Source organism: Cannabis sativa, chromosome 4, assembly GCF_029168945.1.
Source record: "Cannabis sativa cultivar Pink pepper isolate KNU-18-1 chromosome 4, ASM2916894v1, whole genome shotgun sequence".
Lineage (NCBI taxonomy): Eukaryota > Viridiplantae > Streptophyta > Magnoliopsida > Rosales > Cannabaceae > Cannabis > Cannabis sativa.
The window spans coordinates 16,154,708-16,172,110 of NC_083604.1; the positions used below are offsets into that span (position 1 = coordinate 16,154,708).

Consider the following 17,403-nt stretch of genomic DNA (forward strand, 5'->3'; position numbering starts at 1 on the left):
TCCGATTCAGACAGCGAGGATCGGGAGCCGTGTGCCAAGCACATCCTGGAGGCGGAGCTCCCTAAAAACTTCAAGATGCCCGAAATGGCGGCATATACCGGGAACTCCGATCCCAGTGACCACCTGTCGCGGTTCAACCGTGTCATGACAGTCATGCGGGTCAGCAATGATGCCAAATGTCTGTGCTTCCCACTCACTCTGAGTGGGTCAGCGGAGGAATGGTTCAAAAAGCTGGAACCAGGATCCGTGGGCTGTTGGAACAAGCTCCAGACCAACTTCCGGAGACAGTTTGTCGCCGCCAGAAAGGTTAACTTGGAGGTTAGTGCCTTGACCAATATCAAGCAACTGCCCACTGAGACCCTGAAGAATTACATCAAGAGGTTCCGAGAGGAAGCCTCGAAGACCAAGAAGGTTGATGACGGACAACAGCTTGCACTTCTCCAAGCAGGAATCCGTACTGGGACTCCCTTCTGGAATGAGTTGCAGCAAGAAGGGGCTGCAAGCCTCCAGGACTTCCAGAAAAGAGTCCAAAAGTATATCAACCTCGAAGAAGCCCAAATCGTGGCTTATGGAGGCTATTATCCCACCGGGATAGCAGGGTACATGCCCGGAGTATCGCCCTCGGGTACTGCCCCGACCGCGACTCCACAAGTGAGTGGCATACAGTTCTCTGCTACCCCCGGGTATAGCCAGGGCCAAGCTTTGGCGCCAGCATCTTCTCATTTTGGCAACCCGTCCGGGGTGAATGGGCAAGCTCCTTCACAGGCTGCCCCGACTGCTAGCCTAACAGGCCCTACCCAGGGATCAAGGAGTAAAAGGTCCTCCAAAGGCAGCACCCGAATGGGAGAGAAGCGCCAGAAAAAGGGGTACACCCCCCAATATACTCAGTACACGGAGCTGTCGGACTCTCAGGAACGTGTGTACTTCGCCACTAGGCAAAATACGCACTACCGGAGACCACAACCGTTGTACAAAGACAGCTCCCGGAGAGACCCGAGCAAAAGATGCGAGTACCACAACGACATTGGTCATAGCACCAATGAGTGTAAGAATCTCAAGGACGAGATCGAAAATCTAATCCGTTTGGGCCACCTCTATGAGTGGATCAAAAATAGGTTGCCCCACCTTAATCCGGGACAGGTGGCTGGGGGTATGCCTCCGGGAACACCAGGGGGTACAGCAGGAGTATTGGCTCCAGCTGCTCCCGCAGGTGACGCCCAGCATATTCCCGGGCTACCGCCCCGGCCTAATGGGCGGGTGGCCATGATCTCCGGAGGTCCCCATATCGGAGGGAACACTCGCAAGGAGCGAAAACGATACGCCGAGGCCGCGAAACACAATGAGATATGGGAAGTTACCCAACTCCCAGCTCAAAGGCCTCGGCTGATGGACCAACCCATCACGTTCACGGAAGAAGACGCCAAGACGGTGCGTTTCCCTCATCACGACCCGTTGGTTATAGAGACCCCCATCGCGAATAAAGTGGTGGCCAGAGTCTTAATTGACAATGGAAGTTCCGTGAACCTGCTCTTCAAAGAAGCCTTCACCGCGATAGGGTTGACCGACCGTGACCTCTCGCCTAGTGGGTCGCAGCTCACGGGGTTTAACGGGACGACTCTTATCCCGATGGGAAAAGTAAGGCTCCCGGTTACTCTGTGCCCGGATACTCCCCAAAGCACATTTAAATATTGCACCTTCGTGGTGGTAGACTGTCCGACAGCCTACAACGCGATCCTCGGCCGGCCGGCCCTAGTGGACTTTGGTGCAATCACTTCGATCCGACATCTGTGCCTAAAATTCCCTACCCAGGAAGCCGGGGTCGGAACTGTGAGAGGAAATCAGGGGGAAGCAAGGCAATGTTACAATGTTGCCACCCACCTACCCGTACTTATGGTCCGGGAGTCCCCTGAGATAGAGAAAGCTAAAGAGGATGAGTTGGATCCTCGTGTAGGACCCGAAAGGGTCGTGGAACCAATGGAGGACGTCGAAGAAATACCAGTGTGCGACGACGACTCAACCAAAGTACTCCGGATAGGGAAGAACCTGGACCCGGAGGAAAAGGACAAAATAATAAAAACACTGAAGGGCGCCATCGACATCTTTGCATGGCGCCAAGAAGACATGACAGGCATAAGCCCTCACGTCATCACCCATGTACTCAATGTCAACCCGGACATGCCTCCTGTACAGCAAAAGAGACGCCCGCTCGACTCGGTGAAGGCCGAGGCTCTAGAGAAAGAGGTGGACAAACTTTTGACCAGCGGCATGATCCGCGACGTGTACTATCCGGAATGGCTGGCCAATCCGGTCCTGGTGCCCAAGCCGAACGGGACTTGGCGAGTTTGTATAGACTTCACTGATCTAAACAAAGCCTGTCCAAAGGACTGCTTCCCGCTACCCAGGATCGACCAAATGGTAGACGCCACTTCCGGATTTAAACTGTTATCTTTCATGGATGCCTATGCTGGGTACAATCAAATAAAAATGCATACGGCAGACCAGGAATGCACTAGCTTCAGGACCGATAAGGGGGTATACTGCTACCTAGTCATGCCTTTCGGACTGAAAAACGCCGGAGCAACCTATCAAAGAATGGTTAACCGGATGTTTAAGAGCCTCCTGGGACGTAACATGGAGGTATACGTGGACGACATGCTCGTCAAATCCAAAGCATGCAACAGCCATGCAAGCGACTTAGAAGAATGTTTCGAAGTTGTCCGGAGATACGGTATGAAACTCAACCCAAAGAAGTGCACCTTTGGGGTCAAATCAGGAAAATTCCTGGGTTTCATAGTCAGCCAAAGGGGGATTGAAGCAAACCCGGAAAAAATCCAGGTTCTCCTGGATATGCCATCCCCCAAGAAGCATAAAGACGTGCAGAGCTTGACCGGAAAGGTAGCCGCATTGAGTCGCTTTATCTCACGATCCACGGACAAGTGCATACCCTTCTTCAACGTGCTAAAGAAATGCCAAAAGTTCGAATGGTTGAACGAATGCGAGGAGGCATTCAAGAGGCTAAAAGATCACATGGCCAAACCTCCTATCCTATCGAAACCCGTCCTTGGAAAAGACTTGTTTCTTTACTTAGCCGTCTCCGAGCACGCGGTCAGTGCTGCCCTGGTTCGGGAGGAAGAGAAAACTCAGCATCCCGTGTACTATTTCAGTAAGCGCATGATAGGGGCCGAGACAAGGTACCCGGTCATCGAAAAATTAGTATTTTGCCTCCTGATGGCGTCAAGGAAGTTAAGGCCCTACTTCCAAGCCCATCCGATCAAGATCCTAACCAATCATCCGCTCCGGTAAGTTCTCCAGAAGCCTGAAGCGTCCGGAAGACTCCTCAAGTGGGCGATGGAACTAAGTCAATTCGACTTGCACTACATCCCCCGGATTTCCATAAAAGGCCAAGCCTTGGCAGACTTCATTACCGAATGCAACGAAGCCGAGGCAACAACGAATACGCCGGTACCACCAATCCCCACCTGGAGGGTATTTGTAGACGGAGCTTCTAATGAGAACGGCTCAGGAGCCGGAGTGGCTATGATATCACCAACTGGACTGCGGCTCCAGGCGGCCCTCCGATTTGACTTCACAGCTTCAAACAATGAGGCCGAATATGAAGCCCTGATAGCAGGGCTGAAATTGGCAAAAGCTGTAGGAGCCAAAAGAGTGGAGGTCTACAGTGACTCTCAACTGGTCGTAAACCAGGTATCCGGAGAATACCAAACTCGCGGCGAGCGGATGGCCGCGTACGTAACAATAGTCCGAGAACTGCTCCACGAGTTCACGGATTATAAAATAGAAAGAATCTCCCGAGAAAAGAACGCTCACGCGGACTGTCTGGCTAAATTAGCCTCGGATAGCGAAATCGAAGAGCTGGGGATAGTACCAGTGGAACGCTTGGCAGAGCCAAGCATCAAAATAAAAGAGATCACACTAACGGTTGGGCAAGAACCCAGCTGGATGGTCCCCATCATAAAATACATAACAACAGGTGAGTTGCCCCAAGAGAGGGCACTGTCTCGAAAGATTCAGTATCAGGCTCATCGTTATGTAATGATGGATCAAATTCTCTACCGGCGAGGACTCAGCATGCCTTATTTGACGTGTGTATCGGACCCTGAAGCTAGAAAAATCATGCTGGAGGTCCACGAAGGGTTCTGTGGAGATCATACGGGAGGACCCAGCCTCTCAAAGAAAATATTGAGGCAAGGGTACTTCTGGCCAACAATGAAAAAAGATTGTATAGACTATGTCCAAAAGTGTGACTCGTGCCAAAGGTACGCGAACATACCAAGAGCCCCTCCAAACGAGATCACCCTGATGACCAGTCCCTGGCCCTTCGCGGTCTGGGGAATAGATCTCATCGGGTCTCTACCAACAGGAAAAGGAGGGGTAAATTATGCAATAGTAGCAGTAGACTACTTCACCAAATGGACAGAGGCTGAGCCTATGAAGACAATAACTGCCAAGAAGGCATTGGACTTTGTTATCAAAAACATAGTGTGTCGATACGGCTTGCCTCACAAAATAGTCTCCGACAATGGAAAGCAATTTGATTGCGAGGAATTTACTGACTTCTGCAACCAACACGGAGTAGTGAAGAGCTTCTCTGCGGTAGCCAGGCCTCAAACAAACGGCCAGGCGGAAGCGGTCAATAAAATCCTAAAGGTCACCTTGAAGAAGAAGCTGCTGGCCTGCAAAAATAACTGGCCTGAAGAATTTCCAAGGGTATTATGGGCCTACCGGACAACCCCCAGAACAACAACCGGTCACTCGCCTTTCTCAAGAGGAAGGAATTGACTATACGAAGACTTTTTCTCCTATATCAAAGAAAGATTCCCTCAGAGTCATCTTGGCATTAGTTGCTCATTTTGATTTAGAGCTGGAGCAGATGGATGTAAAAACTGCTTTTCTGAATGGTGATCTAGAGGAGGAGGTATACATGAAACAACCAGAAGGATTCTCCTCTAGTGAAGGTTAGGATTTGGTATGCAAGCTCAAGAAGTCCATCTATGGATTAAAACAAGCATCCCGCCAATGGTATTTAAAATTTCATGATGTCATCTCTTCCTTTGGATTTGAAGAGAATGTCATGGATCAATGCATATACCTGAAGGAAAGTGGGAGTAAAATCTATTTTCTTGTTTTATATGTGGACGATATTCTTCTTGCATCCAATGATAAAGGGTTACTACGTGAAGTGAAACAATTTCTTTCAAAAAACTTTGAGATGAAAGACATGGGTGAAACATCCTATGTCATAGGCATTAAGATTCATAGAGATAGATACCGAGGTATCTTAGGTTTATCTCAAGAAGCCTACATCAACAGAGTTTTAGAAAGATTTCATATGAAAGATTGTTCACCGAGCGTTGCTCCAATTGTGAAGGGTGATAAATTAAATTTGAGCCAGTGCCCAAAGAATGATTTTGAAAGAGAACTGTTAGGCTATTTTTAGCCTATGTTTTGGATCTATTTTATGTGCGTTTTTCGCTGTGTTGGGACGGAATTACGCTTGTTTTCTATGTTTTCAGGTTCTTTGGAATAAAAGAGGTCTCGGGTGCAGAAATTCAATAAAAGACGAGCTGAGCCGAGGAAAAACACAATTTTTGAAGAATTGTGCATATCTGGCCGCGGCTAGACACAACTTGGCCGTGGCTAGATCACGAAATAAATGAGAAACTCTGGGAGCTACAGTTGCCGCGGCGAGGGGGAGTGTCGCCGCAGCCATTTAAGAGATACAGAGAGAGGTCAAATTTGCAATTATCTCGCCGCGGCGAGAGGAAGCTTAGCCGCGGCGAGATCCCGTACGGACCAGGGGCAATTTTGTCCATCGAACCCTAAAAATTAGATATAAATAGAAAACTGCGATTGAAAGTCTGGGAGAGCAATTTGGAACCCTAAAATACAGCAGAGAGCGGCAGGAAGAGCGTAGAGATTCAAGTGAAGATCCAGAATTCATCCACCAACAGTTCTTTTCTTTATTCCTCGTTAATTTCTTTATGTTGAATATTGCTTTAGGAATGGTTATGGATTTGTTTTTGAACTAAATTTCCCATTTAGGGAGGATGATGATTGTTGTTTAATGTTTTGCCTAGTTAATGTTTAATTACCATTCCTTCATTCTTGTTTGTGAAATTATCTTAATTTGTGTTTAATTTCATGTTTAAGATTGATCACCTTGTGCATGCTTTATGATCTTAATTCGAAATCTGAAAAGTGAGAATTGAGAATGCTAAAATTGGGATAATCGATGTTCTATGTGAAACGAGAGTATTTACATGACTTATGTGACGAGTAGATTATTACTTAATGCTGATTTAATGTTAGTTTAATTAAGGAATTAATTAGATAACATGTGATTTAGAATCTAGATCTGAAAAGAGCTAGGTTATTTTATGATCTGTCATTCACTTCAAGAATAGGATAGTAATTAAGCATTAACGATTTGGGTAAACAACAACAGGATTCTCCTCCCTATCATATCATCTTGCTTAAACTTTAACTGTGTTTTACGTTTTCTGAATTACTTTACTTTTCTTAAATCATAATTGTTTTCGATTTGCCAAATAGAATTATAAGTATAGTTTAGTGGTATTTAATCCAATTCCCTGTGGGATCGACCTCACCTGTGTGAGTTTTACTACTTGATTGCGTATACTTGCATAGTGTTTATAAATTATAGCAACAAGTTTTTGGCGCCGTTGTCGGGGAATTGTTTAAAGATTAATATTACATAAAATTATACTAACTTCTGCTTTGGTATATGTTCTCTTGCTAAGTTTCTAACCTTTTTCTTGCAATATTTTCGTGATTCATTTTAGGATTCCTAAGTGTATGCGCCGTCAAGGACAAGCAGTCATATTACCAGTTGATCCTGAAATCGAGAAAACTTGCAGGAGGAATCGAAAGAACAAGAGGCAAGAAAGAGTTTCAGCAACTGCTGAAACATCAGAAATTATGGCTGCCAATGTGAACAATAATGCTGGAAACAATGGGGGTAATAACGGTAATAATGGAGGCGCCGTGGAAGATCAAGCTAATGGCCGTAGCTTGAGAGATTACATTCTCCCTACTCTGACGGGAGTGCAGTCATGTATCAGGCCACCGGCAGTGGATGCGAACAACTTTGAGATTAAACCTGCCATCCTTCAAATGGTGCAGTCTTCAGTGCAGTTTGGTGGCCTCCCTTCTGAAGATCCTAATCTGCATCTCTCTAACTTCATGGAACTTTGTGAAACTTTTAAAGTTAATGGAGTTAGCGATGATGCCATTCGACTGAGACTGTTTCCATTCTCGCTCAGAGAACGAGCCAAGAGTTGGTTAAACTCCTTGCCACCCAACTCTATTGCCACCTGGAATGATCTGGCAACAAAATTCTTGTCAAAGTTCTTTCCTCCAGCCAAGTCTGCAAAGCTGAGAGGAGAAATCAACAACTTCTGCCAACAAGATAATGAATCTCTCCATGAGGCTTGGGAGAGGTTTAAAGATCTGATCAGGAAGTGTCCTCATCACGGTATAGAAAAGTGGATGCTGGTTCACAACTTCTACAACGGGTTGGTTGGTAACACTAGAACTCTAATAGATGCAGCAGCGGGCGGAGCTTTTATGAGAAAGAGTGCTAATGAGGCGTATGATCTATTGGAGGAGATGGCTCTAAACAATCAGCAGTGGCCAACTGAAAGGAGTCAATCTAAGAAGGTAGCTGGTGTGTTAGAAGTTGATGCCATCACAAAGTTAACAGCTCAGGTTGAGGCATTGACAAAAATAATTGCAGGGCAAGCTAAACAAGCCCAAATTGTTTGTGAGTTATGTGGAGGAAGTCATCACTTTTCAGAGTGTCAAGCAGATGTGGATGATTTGCCAATGGATGAAGCTAAGGCCATTGGAAATTTTTCACAGAACAACAACAACAATTATGGGTTCAACCAGGGTAATAACCGAAGAAACAGTGGGTTCTATCAGCAACGAAATCAGAACCAGAATCAGAACCAACAGTTTAATCAGCAACAAGCCTCTGGTGGAAATTCTAGTTTGCAAACAGATTTACTGCTTCAATTTATGACTGAAACTAGATCTTCAATTAAAGACCTGCAGACTCAGATGGGCCAGCTAGCAACTCAGGTAGCAACCCGCCCTCAAGGAAATTTGCCTAGCACAACTGAAGTTAATCCCAAAGAAAACTGCAAAGCAATTACCCTGAGGAGCGGTAAGAAGTATGATGGGCCTGAGTTACCACAACCAGTTGAGGTAGATGAAGAGATAAAAGCTCAACCAGTGCAAACACCAACACCAACAGCAGAGAAGGCTACTGACAGCCCAGCACAACCACAACAGTCTCCACCTATTAGCATTGATCACCATGTGAAAATACCCTATCCTCAGAGGCTCAGAAAGTCAAGCTTAGACAAGCAGTTCACCAAGTTTCTAGAAGTCTTCAAAAGACTTCACATTAACATTCTCTTTGCTGAAGCTTTAGAGAAGATGCCAAGTTATGTGAAGTTTACGAAGGAAATTTTGTCAAAAAAGAGGAAGATGGAGGATTATGAGACAGTGGCTCTAACTGAAGAGTGCAATGCTATCCTACAGAAGAAACTCCCTCCAAAACTCAGAGATCCAGGGAGCTTCACTATTCCTTGTACTATTGGAAAAATTGAAGGAATAAATGCACTATGTGATTTGGGAGCCAGTATAAACTTAATGCCTTTGTCAGTGTTTAAAAGACTGCAGCTGGGTGAAGCAAAGCCAACCACGGTAACTCTCCAATTGGCGGATCGATCACTAGCTCATCCTAGAGGAGTCATTGAGGATGTGTTAGTTAAAGTTGACAAGTTCATCTTTCCAGCTGATTTCATTGTTCTGGATATGGAAGAAGACAACAATGTTCCTATCATCCTGGGGAGACCCTTCTTGGCAACAGGGAAAGCACTAATTGATGTTCAGAAAGGAGAGTTAAAGCTGAGGGTACAAGGAGATGAAGTTGTATTTAATGTACTCAAAGCAATGACTTACCCTACGGCTAGTGACAATTGTTTTGCAATTGATGTGGTGGACCAGTTGGTGGAGACAAAGACGCATATTGAAGACCCTCTTAATCTGACTTTGGTACAAGGGGAGGTGGTGGAACAAGATGGCAAGGAAGCCTATGAGTATGCTATGTGGCTCGACTCTTATGGACCGTTGAATAGAAGATACTATGAAGAGTTAGGAGTCATACCAACAAAGCCTACCCCATCTACTGAAAAGCCTCCTCAACTAGAGTTAAAAGTCCTACCGGATCATCTCAGGTATGAATATTTGGGAGAAAATAAGACACTTCCTGTCATTGTGGCATCTTCCCTATCTTCTGTAGAGACAGACAAGCTATTACGGGTTCTAAGGAAGCATAAGAAAGCCATTGGATGGACTTTAGCAGATATTAAAGGGATCAGCCCCTCAACTGTAATGCACAGAATCTTAATGGAGGAAGGAGTGAAGCCTACCATCGATGCACAACGAAGATTAAATCCACCAATGAAGGAGGTTGTCAGAAAAGAAGTCTTAAAGTGGTTAGATGCCGGGGTAGCGTATCCTATTTCAGATAGTAAATGGGTAAGTCCAGTCCAAGTTGTTCCAAAGAAAGGAGGGATGACGGTGGTGAAGAATGAAAAGAATGAACTCATCCCAACCAGAACTGTCACAGGATGGAGAATTTGTATAGACTACCGGAAACTCAACAAAGCCACGAGAAAAGATCACTTTCCACTCCCATTCATTGACCAGATGTTAGACAAGTTGGCAGGCCAAGAGTACTACTGTTTCCTTGATGGGTACTCAGGGTATCACCAAATAGCTATAGCACCGGAAGATCAAGAGAAAACGACATTCACATGTCCATATGGTACTTTTGCTTTTCGACGAATGCCATTTGGGCTGTGTAATGCTCCAGCAACATTTCAGAGGTGTATGATGGCCATATTTTCAGATCTAATAGAAAAATGCATCGAGGTGTTTATGGATGATTTTTCAGTATTTGGTTCATCGTTTGACCAATGTTTAAGCAACTTGGAATTGGTATTAACAAGGTGTGAAGATTCTAATTTGGTGTTGAACTGGAAAAAATGCCATTTCATGGTTACGGAAGGAATAGTGTTGGGGCATAAAATCTCGAAAGAAGGTATTGAGGTTGACAGAGCCAAAGTATCTACAATTGAGAACTTGCCTCCTCCATTTTCAGTTAAGGGAGTTCAAAGCTTTTTGGGTCATGCCGGTTCTACAGAAGATTTATCAAAGACTTCTCCAAAGTTGCCAAACCTCTATCTAATCTTCTCGCTAGTGGAGTACCTTTTGAATTTGGGAAAGATTGTCTTGAAGCATTCCAGATTCTCAAGGATAAGTTAATCTCAGCACCGATCGTGACTACACCAAACTGGGAATTACCTTTTGAAATCATGTGTGATGCAAGTGATTATGCGATTGGAGCAGTGTTGGGACAACGGGTTGACAAGGTATTCAGAACTATTTACTATGCAAGCAAGACCTTGAATGATGCCCAACTGAATTACACTACTACAGAAAAAGAGATGCTGGCTATAGTGTTTGCATGTGACAAATTCCGACCCTACTTGATTGGCAATAAAGTGATAGTGTATACAGATCATTCAGCAATCAAGTACTTGATGACTAAGAAGGATGCCAAACCAAGACTAATTCGATGGGTTCTTCTTTTGCAAGAATTTGATCTAGAAATAAAAGATAAGAAGGGTACTGAGAATCTGGTAGCAGATCACTTGTCAAGACTAGAGCTGGAAGAAAGTCAGAATACGAAAGAGGTACAAATAAATGAACAATTTCCTGATGAACAACTCTTTAGTGTGAGGGAAACTCTAATGGTACCATGGTATGCTGACTATGTTAACTACTTGGCTGCTAATATCACTCCTCCTGAGCTCTCTCGACAACAACTAAAGAAATTCTTTTCTGAGGTAAAACATTACTACTGGGAAGAGCCAATCCTTTACAAGCACTGTGCAGATCAGATAATAAGAAGATGTGTGCTTGAAGAGGAGATGTACTCTATTCTCAATCACTGTCATGCTCTACCGTGTGGGGGACACTTCAGTGGAACTAGAACAGCTGCTAAGGTGTTGCAAAGCGGATTCTTTTGGCCAACACTTTTCAAAGATGCTAGTACTTTTGTGAAGGCATGTGATCGTTGTCAGCGTACAGGAAACATCTCAAGGAGAAACGAAATGCCTTTGACAGGAATCTTGGAAGTAGAATTGTTTGATGTATGGGGGATAGACTTTATGGGTCCTTTTCCTTCATCATTTAGCAATCTATACATTTTACTAGCTGTGGATTACGTATCAAAATGGGTGGAAGCTGCAGCAACACCAGCTAATGATGGAAAAACAGTTCTTCGGTTCCTTCAAAAGAATATATTCACGCGGTTTGGAACTCCCCGAGCAATCATAAGCGATGAAGGGAGTCACTTCTGCAACAAACAGTTCAAAGCACTCCTTTCGAAATATGATGTTCGTCATAGAACTGCTCTCCCTTATCATCCGCAAAGTAATGGCCAAGCTGAGATTTCTAATCGGGAAATAAAGACGATTCTAGAGAAAACGGTGCAGAGATCAAGGAAAGATTGGTCAAGAAAGTTGGATGACGCATTGTGGGCCTATAGAACAGCGTTCAAAACGCCAATCGGGATGTCACCATATCGGTTGGTGTTTGGAAAGGCTTGTCATCTACCGGTGGAGTTAGAACACAAAGCTTATTGGGCAATGAAAACTCTGAACATGGATTTAAAGGCTGCTGGACAGAAAAGATTACTACAGCTGGATGAGTTGGAGGAATTTCGGAACAAAGCTTATGAGAACGCCAAAATTTACAAGGAAAGAACTAAAAGGTGGCATGACCGAAATTTAGTCCGAAAGGAGTTTCAACCTGGGCAACAAGTTCTGCTTTTCAACTCAAGACTTAAGTTGTTTCCTGGTAAATTAAAGTCAAGGTGGTCGGGGCCATTTACAGTGATCAAGGTGTTTCCTTATGGAGCAGTGGAATTAAAAGGTGAAGGCCCTAATACTTTCAAAGTGAATGGGCAGCGGTTAAAGCTCTACTTGGGAAGTCAATTTGATCAAGCCAAGTCCGCCATGATTTTGGCGCCACTATGAAGAACTCGATCAATGTCTAGCTGTGCGACGATAAACGCAGCGCTAATTGGGAGGCAACCCAAGTGTTCTTTATGATTTAGTTGAACTATTTTATGTTTTAGTGTTATTTTTTTTCTGTTCTGTCTAGTTTTGTGTAGAAAACTTGGTAAATCAATTTTTAGTTTTCGTATTCCTTGTTAAAAAAAAAAAAATTCTGGGATTCGCCCAGTGGCCGCGGCGAGATGTAGGGTGGCCGCGGCCATTTAAGCCTTACAGAAAGCCCCCTATTTGATCGAATTCTAGCCGCGGCGAGGGGATATGCTGCCGCGACCATTTAAGGCTAACAGAAAGCCTATAATTTGCACGGATTTTGGCCGCGGCGAGGCTTCATGTCGCCGCGGCGAGAATGGTCAGTAGGTTTTAAAAGAGGCCAAATCCCTAACATTTCAAACCTAACCCCATTCAAAATCCCTAACCTACACTTCCGAAAATACTTCTCTCCACCATATTTTCTTCATCTAATCCCATTCAAAATCTTTTTCTTATAAATCTAACCATAAATCTTCATCCCATATCATCCTAAACTATTATTCCTATCATCAATAACTCATTCCCACTCAAAATAAACCCCAAATTCCTAAAACCTCACCCAAAAATTTCAAAAACCCTTATTCATCTTCTTCTTTCTCAAGAACTTCAAGCTTTCTACAATGGAGGATGATTAAAGGAGGATTCTCATTGAGGTATTGATTCTAAGACTCCCAATCCAATTTTTATTGAAGAATTTGTGAATTGTTGGATAGTTTTGGATAGTTTGTTGGATATTTGGGATTTTTGCTATATACATTGTTCAAAATTGTTTGTGTGAGTAGAATTGGGTTTGATTGTGAGGGAATTAATTCCCGGGAAGTGAATTTTTAAGGGGAAGTGCTGCCAAAATTTTTAAAAAAATCTTGAAAGTTAGGAAATTTGGGTGACATGGGTCCAAAAAGGTCAAGAGTGAGTGAAGAAGGGGGAGCTTCATCATCCAACCCACCTAGGGGTCGCTCTAATCTTGATAGAGTAAGGTTTACCAACATGGATGCTCAAGAGCGGTTTTTGAAATTGAAAGATAGGGCATTCATTGAAGATAGAGGGATAGACATTGTAAACCTGAGTCAAACTGCAAACATTCCTCCTGCATTTGCGTCTATTAGAGATCAAATCTTAAATAGGCAGTGGACTAAGTTTATGGATGTCACTGAGCGTAGTAACCAAACTCTAGCTTTAGAATTTTTAGCCAACTGGCCTGAAAGAGAGGATGACAAAGTAAGAGTTAGGGGGGGTTAGAGTTCCTGCTTCAACAGCTGCCATTCATGCTCTTTACGAGCTCCCAACTTTCACTATAGAGCAGCAACCCTTGAAACAGCAATTTTGGGAAAGAAGTTTGAATTATGTGGATATTGCTGAAACTCTAGGGTATCCTGGCTTGAGGTTCCATGAGCTTGCTGGAGAACCATACCAATTGTACCGGTGTGAACTTAACCCAGTGGCCAAGGCATGGCTTTACTTTGTTAGTGCAAGGTTGCTTCCGAACAAACATTTTTCTGATGCTCAAATAGACAGGATTAAATGGGTTTATGGCATTATGAAAGGTTATAATTTGAATGTGGGGGATATTATTCGAGTAACATTTGACATAATGGTTGAGGGGTCTTCTAGTGGAGGACTTGGGCATGCTGGAATTATCACTGACCTTTGTGAGAAACATGGAGTACCGCAGTACTCATATGATACCAAGGCGCCGCCACAACGCAGTATTAACTTGTCCACTGTTCTTCGCTTCAAACCTCCTCATCCTCATGGTCAACCGCCAGTTCAGAGAGGTCCTCCGGCAAGAGAAGAAGAGGAACATGAGGACATTGAACCACCACGTCTTTCCGGGCCTCTTGACCCCGCCATGCAGTACACTCACAATCAGCTGAATTATCTGATTCAGCAGAACATGCACATGCAGAATTACATGGCCCAACGGAGTATTTTTGATGAGCAGCATGTGGCCCAACTGAACGCACTGGTCACGAGGATGAATGTCGGTGTGGACGATCCTAATTACTTTGCAATGCCACCCCGCTTCAACCCTTATGACCAGCCACCACCGCCCAATCCCTTCTGAAGGGCTCAGGTAAGTTTCTCTCACCCTGGTTTATTTTCACACATTGGGGATAATGTGCATCTTTAGTTTGGGGGGAATGACTTAAATTTTTTCAGTTAGATTTTTTCAGTTTATTTGTTTTCGTTAATTAGTTTGTTTTAGTTTTTTTTTTTAAGTCATGTGTTGATAGCTAAATTGAAAGATTTATTGAACCACTGTTATTCACTTGTGCAATGGATTAAAACATAACTGTGTGATTGACTTGCAATTGTTTGAATTAAGATGGATGTGTGTTAGGAAGTGGTTCATGTAGACATAAAACATTTGTTCTTGACGCATATCACTTCTGTTCTGTTTGGTTTGTGGAATGATTGACTGTACATGAAATAGAATTTCGTTGACATACTCTCTTGAAGCGAAATCCTTGATAGTTTTTGTTTGGAAAGTGATTTAGGCAAGTTTTCTTTGGAACGATTGAGCCTTTCGAGCCTACCTAAAAATTTTACCATAGTATACCCATAGTTGAGCCTTAGCCTATTTTAAAAATTTTCACCACTTAACTAAGAAGAATTCGTTATCTTTAACTCTTTTCACTCTGAACATACCTTATTATGCCATGAGCCTTTAAGCAAGTTTGGGGGGGATAAAGTGTTGTAAGTGGAGAAACAAAGTGTATGAGTGAGTGATTGAAAAAAAAATATTGTGTGTTGTGCCTCCAGAAAAAAATAGAAGAAAGAAAAAAAGAGAAGAGGAAATATGTGATAATGTCTTCTTGAAAAAAAAAAAAAAAAACTAAGAAAAATATGAGGTACGCACATAAAGAAAAAAATTGCAATCTCTTACTATTGACTTTGGGATATAGGGAAGAAAAGAAAGAAAATAAATGTGGGTGCTTGCTTGGTTAATAGTGCTTATGGTATAGTGTAGCTTAAATGACTTGTCACCTACCCGTGTACCTAAGCCACGTGATGATAACCGAAAAAGACCTATTGATTCCAAAGAGAAATTTGTCAACATTAGTGGAGAGAGGTATGTCATTGAAACTTATTGATCATGTGTTAGTGGAATGTCGGGAAGTTTAGAACGGTTGTGATATGTACGACAATTGCGATGTTTTGTGCTTGTATGAACTGCTTACTTGTAAATTGTACATCCAAATTAGTTCTTAGAGTTGGCAAGTTGAAATTCTAGTTATTGATGGCTTGAAGTTGCGCAGGTGGTGGTAGCAGTTCAATCGTCGGAAAGTTTAGTTATCTCTGGTTGTTTGTTTTTAGTTCGAGTCTTAGTTTACTCAGGGGCGAGTAAAGAGTCAGTTTGGGGGAGTTTGTTAGGTTATTTTTAGCCTATGTTTTGGATCTATTTTATGTGCATTTTTCGCTGTGTTGGGACGGAATTACACTTGTTTTCTATGTTTTCAGGTTCTTTGGAATAAAAGAGGTCTCGGGTGCAGAAATTCAATAAAAGATGAGCTGAGCCGAGGAAAAACAAAATTTTTGAAGAATTGTGCATATCTGGCCGCGGCTAGACACAGCTTGGCCGCTATTAGATCACGAAATAAATGAGAAACTCTGGGAGCTACAGTCGCCGCGGCGAGGGGGAGTGTCACCGCGGCCATTTAAGAGATATAGAGAGAGGTCAAATTTGCAATTATCTCACCGCGGCGAGAGGAAGCTTGGCCGCGGCGAGATCCCGTACGGACCAGAGGCAATTTCGTCCATCGAACCCTAAAAATTAGATATAAATAGAAAACTGCGATTGAAAGTCTGGGAGAGCAATTTGGAACCCTAAAATACAGCAGAGAGCGGCAGGAAGAGCGTAGAGATTCAAGTGAAGATCCAGGATTCATCCACCAACAGTTCTTTTCTTTATTCCTCGTTAATTTCTTTATGTTGAATATTGCTTGAGGAATGGTTATGGATTTGTTTCTGAACTAAATTTCCCATTTAGGGAGGATGATGATTGTTGTTTAATGTTTTGCCTAGTTAATGTTTAATTACCATTCCTTCATTCTTGTTTGTGAAATTATCTTAATTTGTGTTTAATTTCATGTTTAAGATTGATCACCTTGTGCATGCTTTATGATCTCAATTCGAAATCTGAAAAGTGAGAATTGAGAATGCTAAAATTGGGATAATCGATGTTCTATGTGAAACGAGAGTATTTACATGACTTATGTGACGAGTAGATTATTACTTAATGCTGATTTAATGTTAGTTTAATTAAGGAATTAATTAGATAACATGTGATTTAGAATCTAGATCTGAAAAGAGCTAGGTTATTTTATGATCTGTCATTCACTTCAAGAATAGGATAGTAATTAAGCATTAACGATTTGGGTAAACAACAACAGGATTCTCCTCCCTATCATCTCATCTTGCTTAAACTTTAAACAGTGTTTTACGTTTTCTGAATTACTTTACTTTTCTTAAATCATAATTGTTTTCGATTTGCCAAATAGAATTATAAGTATAGTTTAGTGGTATTTAATCCAATTCCCTGTGGGATCGACCTCACCTGTGTGAGTTTTACTACTTGATTGCGTATACTTGCGTAGTGTTTATAAATTATAGCAACAAGAACAAATGAAGAACATTCCTTATGCTTCTGCTGTCAGAAGCCTAATGTATGCTCAGGTGTGCACAAGACCCGACATTGCTTATTCTGTCGGAATGCTAGGAAGATTTCAGAGTAACCCGGGGATAGACCACTGGAAAGCTGCAAAGAAAGTTATGAGGTATCTTCAGGGTACTAAGGATTACAAACTGATGTTCAAACGAAATGACAATCTAGAAGTAGTTGGCTACTCAGACTCAGATTTCGCTGGTTGTACTGATTCACGTAAATCTACATCTGGTTACGTGTTTATGTTTGCTGGTGGAGCTGTGTCCTGGAGGAGTAACAAACAAACCTTGACTGCTACTTCTACTATGGAGGTTGAGTTCGTTTCTTGTTTTGAGGCTACATCACATGGTGTATGGCTAAAGAGTTTCATTTCAGGCCTTAGAGTGGTTGATTCCATTGAAAGGCCGCTAAAGATGTTCTGTGACAATTCAACTATTGTTTTCATGGCTAAGAACGACAAAAGTGGAAGTCGAAGCAAGCACATCGACATTGTTATAGTGAGATTTCTCT

The 17,403-nt window shown here is 42.9% G+C and overlaps 1 non-coding gene across 1 annotated transcript; it reads right to left on the reverse strand.

The window, feature by feature from the left end:
• Positions 1-7,413: 7,413 nt before the first annotated feature.
• On the reverse strand, positions 7,414-7,520 carry LOC133037556 (small nucleolar RNA R71). The gene has a single exon (XR_009687644.1). It is a non-coding gene; the product is annotated as a small nucleolar RNA R71 (small nucleolar RNA).
• Positions 7,521-17,403: the final 9,883 nt, after the last annotated feature.